The following is a 14,451-nucleotide window of genomic DNA, read 5'->3' on the forward strand; positions in this document are numbered from 1 at the left end:
CCCAGCAACTAGACAGTACCCACAACCCATTTCACCAAAAACATGGGGTTCCACAGTTTGAAATTTCAAACTTCAAGCAATTCAAATTTGGACCAGATTCACATTTCATGGTCAAAACCCAATTTTCCTTACTCCAACAATTCTGAAATTTTGCCAGACACTCTCTTATGCATCAACACATCACCACAAAAATTCTCACAAATTTCTAAAATGCCTAGAGCTCTCTGGCATTTAATCAAACACCTGGTGTGCACTGTTCATCGTTGTCAAAATCTTTAGTAACTTCAGTTAACTTCAAAAACGGACAGAGGGAGGGGGCAGCGACGCCATGCACTGCACTCACACTACATCTCATCCTCATCCACGCCTCCTCTTGCCTTAAATGAGTCGTCGGGACCCCTCTGGTCAGTGCCTCGCCGCCGACCAGCATAGTGGTTGGCCGGTGCACCTGCCACTGCCCTTGGCAGCGGCGGCCGAGCAGATCAGCTCTCTGACCAGCGCCTTCACTCCCCTATTGCTCCCCTGCCTACCTCCTCTCCACGCGTCGCGTCCTCTACGGCATTGACCCACCGCCCAAGCCACCCCGTGCCCGTCTGGCAGTCGCCGGAGACGGACATCGCCGCCACACCCGTGCGGACACCTCGCCGTGGATAAGGCCACAGAGCTCGGAACTCGTTGCGATGGCGCTTCGAGAGGATCACTCGACCTCATCCACTCCACGCCGACCTCGCCCACCGTCCAAACCTACCTCGTCGGCCGGAATAACTCTGACGTGATCCACTCCGCCTCTGACCTCCTTGGACCACCTATAAAAGGCTACCCCGAGCCCCGTTCTTCATCCACACCACTCCACCACCATCCCAATTGACCTCCCGCACACTACCTCGACCTCGATAAGGTCTTCTTCCCCGGCTCTGACCACCAATCCGCCGCCACCCAGCCCGATCAGCACGATGCCGTTACTCCACCTCCACCTCCAAAACTCCACCAGTAGCCTCCAAACACATCCACTACTCGATCCCACGCTTCAGTTTGATGCAAGGAGCCCTCTTCGGCGAGTCCCACAACCACCCGACGCCACCGTCCGCCGGAGACGACCTCGCCGTCGTTCTGGTGCTCGCCGACGACCACCACCACCACCCACCGATGCGGGGAGCCACCCCGAACACGTCCCGACCATCGCCGCCTCCTGAAACGCTGGTGATCGCCGCCGGTGACCACCGCATCCCCTCTGTACACGCACGCGTAGAGCGCGTTTGGGTTTCAAACCTGACGGGTGGGTGATGCGGCTTGAACTACGTCGGTATTTCCCCAAAGAGGAAGGGATGATGTAGGGCAGCTACGGTAGGTATTTCCCTCAGTGATGAGACCAAGGTTATCGAACCAGTAGGAGAACCACACAACACCACGTAAATAGCTCCTGCACACAAAGAACAAATACTTGCAACCCGACGTAAGAGAGGGGTTGTCAATCCCTCACGGGTAAAAAGATAGGTCAAATTGTAGTAGATTGGATAAATAGATCTCGCGGGAACATGAGATAAAATAAATAAATAAAAATTGTAGCAAGGTATTTTTTGTATTTTTGGATTAATAGATCTGAAAATAAAAGCAAATAAAAATAGATCACGAAGGCAAATATAATAAAGAAGAGACCAGGGGCTGTAGATTTCACTAGTGGCTTCTCTCGAGAAGAATAGCATATGGTGGGTAAACAAATTACTGTTGGGCAATTGATAGAACTTCAAATAATCATGATGATATCCAGGCAATGATCATTATATAGGCATCATGTCCAAGATTAGTAGACCGACTCCTGCCTTCATCTACTACTATTAGTCCACACATCGACCACTATCCAGCATGCATCTAGTGTATTAAGTTCATGGAGAAACGGAGTAATGCAATAAGAATGATGACATGATGTAGACAAGATCTATTTATGTAGAGATAGACCCCATCTTGTTATCATTAATAGCAATGATACATACGTGTCGATTCCCCTTCTGTCACTGGGATCAAGCACCGTAAGATCGAACCCATCACAAAGCACCTCTTCCCATGGCAAGAAAAATCGATCTAGTTGGCCTAACTAAACCAAAGATTCAAAGAAGAAATACAAGGCTCTAAGTAATCATGCATATAAGAGATTAAAAGACTCAAATAAACTTTCATGGATAAAAACATAGATCTGATCATAAACTCAAAGTTCATCGGATCCCAACAAACACACCACAAAAAGAGTTACATCAAATAGATCTCCAAGAGATCATTGCATTGAGAATGAAAAGAGAGAGAGAGGAAGCCATCTAGCTACTAACTACGGACCCGTAGGTCTACAATGAACTAGTCACGCATCATCGGAGAGGCACCAATGAGGATGATGAACCCCTCTATGATGGTGTCTAGATTGGATCTGGTGGTTCTGGAACTTGCGGCAGCTGGAATTGATTTTCATCGACTCACTTAGGGTTTCTGGAATATTGGGATATTTATAGAGCAAAGAGGCGGTGCGGGAGGCCACCGGGGTGGGCACAACCCACCTGGGCGTGCCTGGGCCCCCAGGCGCGCCCTGGTGGGTTGTGCTCCCCTCGAAGCTCCACTCAGGTACTTTCTTATCCCAACGGGTGTCTTCTGGTCCAGAAAAAATCACCAAAAAGTTTCGCTGCGTTTGGACTCCGTTTGGTATTGATTTTCTGCGAAGTAAAAAAACAAGCAAAAACAGCAACTGGCACTTGGCACTATGTCAATAGGTTAGTCCCAAAAATGATATAAAATGATTGTAAAACATCCAAGAATGATAATATAACAGCATGGAACAATAAAAAATTATAGATACGTTGGAGACGTATCAGTGGGGCCCACTCGTCGGTATTCTATTATTTTCTGCTATTTTTAAAGCATCTTTTCCTCCTTTACGCTTTCCTCACTGGGAAGCGTATTTCTGTCCGAGGCGCTTTCACTTATTACTGCAGGGACTCGCTGGCAGTTATTTTATTTACAAAGAGGTCCCTGGTTTTAGATCCCTAATAACTTTTAAACCACAGACCAGTTTCAGTTGATTCCTTTTCTGAAATTCTTGTTCTGCACTCTAGTTTATTTTAGTATTTTATTAAAAATATTTTGTGACAACTTTTCGTACTGTTGCAAAAAAGTTGAATTTGGATTTTTATTTTCAGAAAACGAAGAGGGGGACTATACCGGGAGTTTCGAAGAACCTCTTGCTGATTACTTTGGTCAAGGCAAGAATTATTGGACTTGGGTTATAATGAAATGCCTTCATGGTTGCATCGGAGTAGTTTTGCACCGTATAGTAGTACTAGCAGAAGCATGCATTGGTCACGTCAATTTGAGCACTATTGCATGAACCCTGTTGCATGTCATGTGAGCACTATTGCATTCATCATGTATTTTGCTAACTTGTGGATATGGTAAGAATCTAGGAGTGTACCTCCTGCCCTAGACGTGCCGATGGGCACGGGCTGTGTTATGACACGACGGTGTCATTGTGGCATGTGAGACATGCCAGTCTTAATAACAACACCTCCTGAGTCGACCTAGACCGACTCTTGTTCCATTAAGCCTAACTAAACACTATGCTGCCACTTGTCTTCCCGCAAGGGGAGTGCGATTTAGTAAATTGTTAACCCCTTTTCGTGTACACAGCACTTAGAGAGGCCACGATGAGGGTTCCACGGCCATGGACTAATGCCAGTCATCGGGTCAGGGGGCATGGGTGTATCCGGCTGGGCCAAGAGGGGGGCACCCCTTGTAATCCGCATGTATTAATAGTGATCCTATGCTATTCGAGACGATGGTCTCCCCGACTTAGAGTTTTTCTTGAAAGGTGCTTGGGTGATTCCTGGCATCCGGAAAGTTATTCTGGTGTGTGCTGGTCAGGTGTGTTTCCAACCCAAAAACCATAATAGAAATTAGTCAATGTCTAGATATTGGCTACAGAAATTCCATACACGTGGGTAAAGAGCACACCCTCTACGGAGTTACATCTATTCGAATAGCCGTGTCCACGGGCAAGGGCACAGTTGGGAAGGGTCAAGTATCGGTCCCAGTGTCGGTCTTTGGAGGAAAATAATTAAGTTGAGCTTGATTCATCTTGCAGGATAATTATGGTCACCACCAAGGCTGTCATGAATATTATTGTTATGCATATTATTGTTGTGATGGACTAACCCGTTTCTCTTATTCAACTGTACTGAGTGTCACTTGGGATGGCTTGACTACCAGTGCACTCAGCTTTATTTTCTTTTCTGAGTATCACTTGGGATGGCTAGACTACCCGTGCACTCAACTTTATTCTCTTTTCTGAGTATCACTTGGGATGGCTAGACTACCCGGATACTCTATTTACTTTCAAGACCTCTCGTGGCGTCTCTTGAGTTCTCGGGCGGTGCTGTCTTGCCCGATTCTCTTTTAGACACCCGTTTGGCATTTCTTTTCAAGACCTTACGAGGCTTCGCTTTTAGACACCCGTCTGGCAATTATTTTAAAGACCTTACGAGGTGTCGCTTTCAGACACCCATTTGGCGTGTTTCTTGGAATATCTTGGGCGGTCTAACGCCCGATGTTCCACTTTAAGTTCTTGGTTATCACTACTGTTATTTGATATCTATCCACACGAGGTTGACATTATCATGCCATGATTTAATTCCGGTCAGCATGTGCATTTAACATAGCCCATCATGAGCATCTGCATTCATTATATATCTTGTTCATAATGTTTGCGAGTACATTCCAACGTACTCACAGGCTTGTCCCTGGCTATTGTCTTGGCCAGACTTGGAGGAGGACGAACTTGCGGAGGAAGGTTGCGCTAGCGAGCCCAACACATAGAGGTGTTCCCAGTCAGTCACCTGTGGATTTGGAGTCTACCACGTGTATCATCCACTAGTGCTTTCGTTACACAAATAAAATAGCCAAGCCTCACACTGACGCTTGGCTTACTCTATTGTAATGGTGGTATATCACCGTCACCCGCTGTCATATTCCACCGCCACCTGTTTTACAAGTTTGTAACAGACTGTAGAGCACTCTGGCTCAACCTGATGTAATATTATGTTTGTACTAGTTATCTATATCAAGGAAGTCCACCAGCAGTCCTGATCTTGGGGCTAGTGTGACTTTGGGCTATTCTGTGAGTTATTACGGAATTGAGCCTAACAAGAAGCAGTTGTGACCCAAGTGTCCGAAGAGGTCGTTATGCCTTCGTCCGTTGAAAGTCCACCGAAAGAAAAGGCCCTAGTGCCTCATAGCCAAAAACCGCTGAAGGAGTTCCAGCAAAGGAAAATGAAGGCCAGACAAGTGCTCCAAAGCCATCTGCACCAAAGAAATTGAAAAGGCCCCTTGCACCACTCAAGCCTATCAATGAAAATGTGCTAGATGATTCTCAGCCCATGGAAATAAGCGATGAAGAAAATCTGAAGAATCCCCAGGAATCAATTCCACTGTTCCCTGCTGAGTATGGCTCAAATGGTCCTGCATTCAATGAGAAGCTTCATCTCTTGAAGCTAGCATTATTTGGGACAAGCCTTTACGAAGGAGAAAGGACTCCGCTGTCACCAAGGTTTTGGACTGAAGAACAAGCTATGTATTATGCCCGGATTTTGTTCGACAAGAATTGGATTTTCAATCACAGGATATTAAACTTTGCTGAGCTCGAAGAGATACCCTGCTTCCACCATGCCATTGAGCATGCATTCCTAAAGGGATTTATTCGCTTCAATCATGGATGGAATCGAGAGGTAATCCATTAGTTTTATGCAACTCTGTATATCCCAGGAGACCTTGTAAATAGCTCAACATGGCTCAACATGGGTCCTCGAATGGATGACCAGAAGGGAAAAGATCAAGTGCTCAACAGATCAGTTTTTAGCTCTGCTAAATCTTCGTCGGTGTGAGTTTGAAAAGAACCGTGAACACATGCTACATTACTGGGAAGTGTCTGAAGAGCAACTTCACATGCTAATGGACCCCAACTTGGTTGGAGATGAATGCGTTGATGTAGATCCTAAGAAGTTGGCCTATCAAAACAAAGCGATATTTCATGTGCTATGCAATTCTCTCATGCCAACCAACAGACATAATTTTATCAATGGCATCATGGGAAATGCTCTCTTGGCCATCTCTCAATGAATTCGGTTCGATGTTCCTGATCTTTTCATTCGCAACTTGGCATGTGCTGGTGGTAGCCCCTAATCCTTGAAGCCATATGCCCCGTGGATCATGCATGCAATTGAGAAGCTCATCAATGAAAAATTCTTCTGCCCTTATGGTCTGAAAGTTTTCATGCCACCAGTACGTGACACTCTCCGTATGGTGAAGGATATTGGAAAATGAAAGGATCCTGTTGATAGTGCTGGTACTGCGTCTGCATATGAGGCTGTTACGAAGGTTAAGAAAGCCAAGGTTGAAATCCCTCATAATGAAAATCCATCTCTGCATGAAATTTGCATCCGCACACAGCAAGCCCTAGAAAGCCACGTCAAGCTTGATCGCAAGGAAAAGCTGGAGCTGATGACCGAGTTGAATTTGCTTCATAACTATGCCCGCCAAACCCTTCTGCATGATAAGGAGGCAAAGAAGCGCTCCTAGACTCTTCTACGGCAGCATTATTCTCGCAAGCAGTTGGCTACCAAAGGCATCACGAAGAATTATGACTACCGAGATTTACTTGTTGTTCCTCGTATCCGAAGGCAAACTCCTATGCTCCCTTAGCGTTCAGCTCCAACTGACCTATTGTTTGTCACACCCGATGATGAGATTGAAGATACAGCTGGAACACTCATCTACACAAGCCAGATGTTCATCGCACTAGTTCCTCCAGAGCCCATGCTGCTGCTCCTGCTTCTGCCTCGACCATTCCTCGCTCTGCAGATTCTGATTTGTCGAGTGGTTTCAATTCTGATTCTGAGGACACTCCGGACGAGTAGTGCCTTGTATGTTTTCTCTTTACCTTTCTGACACTTGTTGACAAAAAGGGGGAGAAGTAGATCGAGTGATAGATGAACGGGGAATTTGCAGGGTGTTTTCATTCACCTTTTTCTTTTCGCACTCGAAGAAGTTGGTTTTCCTCGAACAATTTGCTTGAAGAACTTATCGCACCGCCTGTGGTGTTGAAATACTCGATCGCCATGTAATGTTAATAACCCCCCTGCAATGCTATTTACTTCCAACTGTTTGCTTGTAGGTGCTATCAAAAATTTACTCCCATGCAATGATTTCCCTCGACTATTATCTATCGTGCAGGGAAAGTACTAGTTCTACAAGGAGGACATGATATCAACGAATGATAACACAAATGGGGAGAAGTACTCTGAGAAATAGATGAACTATATTTCCAATGGTTGGATATGCTATGTTTATTATCCTTCAATTATCTAACCCTGCAGGAAAAGAAAGTCAGTGACTTGAAAGCTATCCTTATGACTGACAAAGTGTTTTTCCTCGCATATATATATATATCTGTTGTACCATCTTTGTTGCAGGAAAATCACATCTGAAGCATATCCACTCCGAGCAATATACTCACAATTATCTTGCTCTGTTCATTATCGAATATCTAACTTGCAAGAAATTACATCTCCTGTGGATTACTATCATGTTCTGAGAAAACTTTCATGACATATCCTTTGTCACAAATCATTTCAAAGTATTCACTATTTCTATCTAATTCATTTCAAGATTGTGTGACAGGAATTTCCTCAGACACCGTCAAGATCTCATGTCAATGACACTCATACGAAGAAATACCTCGCTACCATCCAGTTTATTTTATACTCCGATGCATACCTTCAGGGGGAGCGTGTTTCATCTTCGTAGTTATCTCTCGCCTCTTATTATCCTTTGCATTACATTCCATTCATTATCTATACTTTGAGGTGATCTGTTTTGTCAACAATCATCCAAAAAGGGAGAGATTGTTGGTGCAATATCTACCTACCTATGTCTTGGAGATTGTTGACAGAAACAGGTATGGACTAATTTGTTTGCTAGTGCATACAGAGAGAAATAGTCCATACAAAACCGAAGAGAATGTTGTCTCCGGTGCCAAGTTCGAGGAACTTCACCGAAGTATATCTGCGTTGCAGAGAAGGAAGAGCTACATTTGTTGAAGATATGTATGCGAGAAGATTGTTGTGAAGGAATTTACCCCTCGAAGGTTTTATGCTGAAGCAAAGCATTTGGTTCGGTACTATCGTCCGAAGAAATTGACTGCGGCGAACGGAAGTAGAAGACAAACTGAAGACGTAGTATTCTTTTCGTCTTTCTTCTTTGGTTCATTTCAGTCATAGGACCTCCGTACTATGAAGAGGGGTATAGGTTCTCGATGCTTAGATCTGTTATGATGCTTAGCCCAAAACCTATGAAAGATGCGAGAGAAATCTGTTTATGCTTCGAATGATTACCTGGCAGCAGTAGACATTGTTCTTCGTGCTGCAGGAGATATCTTTCAGACTGAGGAGTTAGCATTACTTGCTCCGCAAGTAATGTTATCATTATGCTCAAATATCTGACCGTTGGACTCGTCTCGTTCGGCCATTGGCTGCTCCCGATGTCCAATTTGGCCATTTCCCTTCAGGGAAGGCTGCGACTATAAATAGCCACCCTGCTCCAATATTGTCCGTTGGCTGCTCCGCTTTGAGATTTCTGGAAAGATTGATTTGAGCAACCCCTCTCCGAGTCATTTGAGTTTAAGATCCACCAAGAGAAAAATCAAGAGCCCAAACTTAGACAGTGGTTTAGCATCATAGTAGTTCTGAGTTAGAGTTCTTGTACCTATTACTCTTGAGAGCTACGCACTCTCTAGACGAATAGGTTTCCGCTCGAGTGTTGAAGAGTTGTTGTCTTCACTGAGCTAGATCTTCAACGGCCAAGAGTGATTGTGGTTTGTGAAGGTCGACTGAAGGTTTGGAGATCACCGACAAGGATCTACCACGAGTGAAATCAACTAGAGTCTGATCAGCTTCGAGTTGAAGGAGAATAGGGTGAAGAGTTTATCTTCAGTGTTAAGTCACAGCCCCTCCAAGCAGACGTAGCCCTTTGGCAAAAGGGTGAACTGGTCTACCAAATCTCTTTGTCGCCATCGACCACCACATGCTCGATCTACTTTACTACAATTCTTTCAGCAGTTTACATTCATGCTATGTGTCGATAGTTTATCTGATCATTATCATCTATTGTATTTCCATTTCGCATCGTTCCATTCTGTTGACAACCTCGGATATCATTGTGTTCATTCTATTTCATTCTCATCACTTGTTTTCATTCGTCACTGTTATATTCCTCGGTTCATTTATGATATCTTATAATTTTTTATTTCTCTGTGTGTATCATGTTGTGTCTCATTCTACTGCATCTGTTTGCTTGTTGCATTACTCTCATCGTAGTTAAACCTGTGATTTCCCAAGCTCATACTGTTATCACCTCTTTCATCAAGGAATATGCTTCTGAAGATGAATATTGATTTAGTTCATTTTCCTCTTTCCATTATTCTGCTGCTGTGATTGGCATCGGTTTCAAAACATTGAAAATATTTTTTGAATCTTCCATTCACCCCCCTCTGGTCGATATACTCTTGGTGCTAACAAGACCTCCATGGGCCCCACCACCCATCAGGGCGCGCCAAGGGCCTCTGGCGCGCCCAGGTGGGTGGTGGGCCCCGTGGGCCTCCCCTCTGGTGCTTCCTTGGCTCCCAAGTTGTCTTCTGGTCCAAAAAATTCTCCAAAAAGTTTCATGGCATTTGGACTTCGTTTGGTACTTATATTTTGCGAAGTAAAAAACAAGCAACAAACAACAACTGGCACTGGGCACTTGTCAATAGGTTAGTCCCAAAAAATGAGATAAAGTTGCTATAAAATGAAGGTAAAATATCCAAGAATGATAATATAACAGCATGGAACAATAAAAAATTATAGATACGTTGGAGACGTATCAGCATCCTCAAGCTTAATTCCTGCTCGTCCTCGAGTAGGTAAATGATAAAAACATAATTTTTGATGTGGAATGCCGCCTAACATGTTCATCACATATTCTTTTGTAGCATGGACATTTAGAACTTTAGATGGTTCAAATCAATAGTCTATAATTGACATGAAGACTTCAATACTCAAGCATATCAACAAGCAACCATGTCTTTCAAAATATCAACAATAAAGAAAGCTATCCCTGTCCCATCATGCTCAATCATTGATCCATTCATGAAACATACTCGAATATTAGCTACATCCAATGCACAAGTATGATTATAGTGCTCCCTAGTTGGTGCTTTATAAGAGAAGATGGAGACTCGAAAAAATTGCATAAAAGTAAATAGATAGGCCCTTCGCAGAGGGAAGTAGAGATTTGTAGAGGTGCCAGAGCTCAAAGCTTAACTTGGGAGATAAAATATTTTGAGAGGCATGCATTTCCCGTCAACGAAAACGACCGAGTAGTTCCCAATACTTTCCATGCTAGATACATCATAGGCGGTTCCCAAACATAAAATAAAGTTTATTCCCTTTTCCACCATTCTTTCACAATCCATGGCTAGCCTTATCCACGGGTGCCTTCCATACCAACACTTTCTAAGGAATTTATTATTTAACGACATAAAGTAAATTTTTTTTTCATTTCGGGACTGGGCATCCCTGTTACCAGCACACTCTCGTGCAATGACAAGTGAATAAACACTCATCTTGAAAATAACACATCTATCATGGAAAAATATTGGCCACCCCCTGCCGCTTCATGAGCAGTACGGGCACATAAAAAGTTAATTCATTTTGAAAATTAGAGATGACACATACAAATTTACTTAGAATAGCACATAAATACTGCATATAGGTAGGTATGGTGGACTCATATGGCAAAACTGGGTTTAAGGATTTTGGATGCAGAAGTAGTATTCCCACTTAGTACAAATGGAGGCTAGCAAATAGATTGAGAAGCAACCAACCAAGAAACGAAAATTCTCATAAACGAGCATTAAGCATAACTAACACCGAATAATGCCCCACAAGTAAGATGTATTTTCATTGCATAACTATTGACTTTCGTGCTTGCATAGGGAATCACAAACCTTAACACCATTATTCTTACCAAAGCATAATTACTCACCAACATGACTCACATTTTACTACCATCATATCTCAAAACTATTACAAATAATCAAGTTTATTTTGTCCAATGATCTTCATGAAAGTTTTTATTATATCTCTCCTGAATATCTATCGCTTTGGGACTAATTTCATATATTGCAATTGCTTTTGACAAGCTCCAATAAATTTAAGTAAAGAACATGAGCATAAAAATTTGCATCTCAAAATAATATAAGTGAAGCATGAGTGTCGGGGGGATGAACCCCGGGCAGGCAACGGAACCCGGGTCCTTTTCAAAAACATCAGGGCTAGCAACGCCCCTCAATCCGGCTTGTCCTTGGCCAAGTCCCGCAACCCGGCCAAGCGTGATGGCACATGTCGGCCGGTCCCAGCAAGTCAAGACTTCATCGACAAGTCAGCGCCATCATAGTGCGCCCCTCAACCCGGCCGTGGGTCAGCTCCCGTCCCGTCCAGGGCCTGATAACCTACAAGTATAGGGGATCGCAACAGTTTTCGAGGGTAGAGTATTTAACCCAAATTTATAGATTTGACACAAGGGGAGCCAAAGAATATTTGAAGGTATTAGCAGCTGAGTTGTCAATTCAACAACACCGGGAGATTAATTATCTACAGCGAAGTGATCAGTAGCAAAGTAGTTTGATAGTTTTGATAGTAGTGACAGCAGTAACGGTAACAATAACAATGATAGCAGTAATTTGTAGCAAGTGTAACAGTGATGATAGCAATAGTAACGCAGCAAGATCAATAAGGATAAATTCGTAGGCATTGGATCGGGGACTTGTTGGATGATATTCATCATGGGACAGTTATAACCTAGGGCGATACGGCACTAGCTCCAGTTCATCGATATAATGTAGGCATGTATTCCGTAAATAGTCATACGTGCTTTATTAAAAGAAATTGCATGGCATCTTTTTTCCTACCCACCCGTGGCAGCGGGGTCCATATTGGAAACTAAGGGATATTAAGGCCTCATTTTAATAGAGAACTGGAACAAAGCATTAACACATAGTGAATACATGAACTCCTCAAACTACGGTCATCACCGAGAGTGGGCCCGGTTGTTATCAACTCCCCCAAGCTTAAACCTTTGCTTGTCCTCAAGCAATTCAGTTGATAAACTGATAGTGAGAAAGAAAAACTTTTACGAACTCTTTTGCTCTTGTTTGCATAAATAAGCTTAGACAACACCCAGGTTTTCAGCCAACATTATAACTAACCATGTCAATAGTAACTCTTAAAGATTATAATGATTCATATCAATGACATAATCAGCTAGCGAGCAATAATAAGATATCTCAAACGGCAACACGTTGTCAAAACAACCATGATATAATATGACAATAGTGGTATCTCGCTAGCCCTTTCTGAGACCGCAAAACATAAATGCAGAGCACCTCCAAAGTTCAAGCAGCGACTAAACATTGAATTCATGGTAGAAAAGATCCAGTCATGATGCACCCAACATTAGCTACACACAATGCATAAATCATGACAACTGTGCTCTACTCAGTTTCTGGCGCTTGTTTTAGAAGGTGGTGACACAACATAAAAGTAAATAGAAAGTCCCTTCGTAGAGGGAAGCGGTGATTTGCAAAGGTGTCAGAGCTCAATTTTTAAAACAGATATGAACGATATTTTGAGACATGCACCCTTCTTATTCACTTCACGACCATCAGTTATCAACATCTTCCATGCTAAGCACGCTAGTGGCGGTTCCCAAGCAATAAAAGTAAAGGTTTACTCCCCCTCCACCATCAATCACATACCACGGCTTGTCCGAAACAACGGGTGCCGTCCATACTAACATCAATCCCGGGGGAGTTTTGTTTAATTATTTGCATTTTTGAGTTCGAGACTGGGAATCCCTATTACCGCCCATTTCCTGGTGCGGTGGCGAGTGAATAAACACTCGACCTGAGGATAACCCACTTAGCACGGAAGATATCGACCACCTCCTGTCATTCCATGAATGATCCAGGCACACAAAAAGGATAATTTTTAGAAGTTTTTAGAGATGGCACATGCAAATTTACTTAGGATGGCAGGGTAATACCGTATATAGGTAGGTATGGTGGACTCATCTGGAATAACTTTAGGTTCAAGTTTTTTGATGTACAAGCAGAATTCCCACTTAGTACAGGCGAAGGCTAGCAATTAAGATTGGGAAGCGGCTAGCTAGAGAGCAACAACGATCATAACCATGCATTATGCATAAGTAATATTGGACACTAGCACGAGTAGGATATGAACACCATGAACATAAATATTATAGAGGCTATGTTGGTTTTGATTCAACTACATGCATGAACTTGTACAAGGTCAAGCCACTCGAACATTCAGAGGAGGATACCATATCATCATACTACATCACAATCATCTTAACGCTATGTTGATATCCAAGATAAATCATTATCAACTCCCAACTACTTATGCATGGCATGAGAAACTATAATCTCTAATTGTCATTGCAAACATGTTTAATCATAATGGGCTGAAGCCTGGATACTAGGTTAAACATATTTACACAAACAGAATAAGTCGAGTCCATACCAGTTTCTCTTTGCCACGGCCAGTTCATCGAATATCGTCATCATTGCCTTTCACTTGCATGACCGAAAGATATGAAAATAATATCAGTGGAAGAGTGCCATGGACTAAGCTGGAATCTGCAAACATTTTATTCAACAGGAGAAGACAAGGTAAAATGTGCTCTTTATTAGTTCAACAGTTATTCATATGAGAGCCACTCAACATTTTCATCGTGGTCTTCTCCTTGGTACAGCTCGAATAAAAAGAAAATAAATTCAGAGGAACAGACTGAAATATTTTTGGAGTTTTGGTTTTCTTGAATCAAGCAAATAAAAGGGAAAAGCAAAAATGAGAAAAACTATTTACACGAGAAAGCTCCCAACAAGCAAAAGAAGAACATGGAAATCTTTTTGGGTTTTATTTTTAATACTACTACTAAGCATGCATAGAAAGTAAATTACTTCAACTAATTTTTTTGTTTTCTTTCTAAAGTTTTTCAAACACACAAGAAGAAAGCAAGAAAATAAATCTAAGCATGGATGGTACAATGAAAAAGTGTGAACACCGACAAATAGAATGATATGTGAACATGAATGTAATGTCGGTGAGAAACACGTACTCCCCCAAGCTTAGGCTTTTGGCCTAACTTGGTAGTCTATCAGTAGCCTGGAGGGTAGTAGTCGGCGTGGTAGCTCACAGAGGCTCTTGGTGCGGATGCCTCGGCATACCGCGCCGCCAGCACTGCTGCGTTGTGAGTCCGGGCCTCGCTCTCAAGAACAAAATATCTTCCCTTGCTGTGATAATC

Source organism: Triticum aestivum, chromosome 4D, assembly GCF_018294505.1.
Source record: "Triticum aestivum cultivar Chinese Spring chromosome 4D, IWGSC CS RefSeq v2.1, whole genome shotgun sequence".
In the NCBI taxonomy this organism is placed as follows: domain Eukaryota; kingdom Viridiplantae; phylum Streptophyta; class Magnoliopsida; order Poales; family Poaceae; genus Triticum; species Triticum aestivum.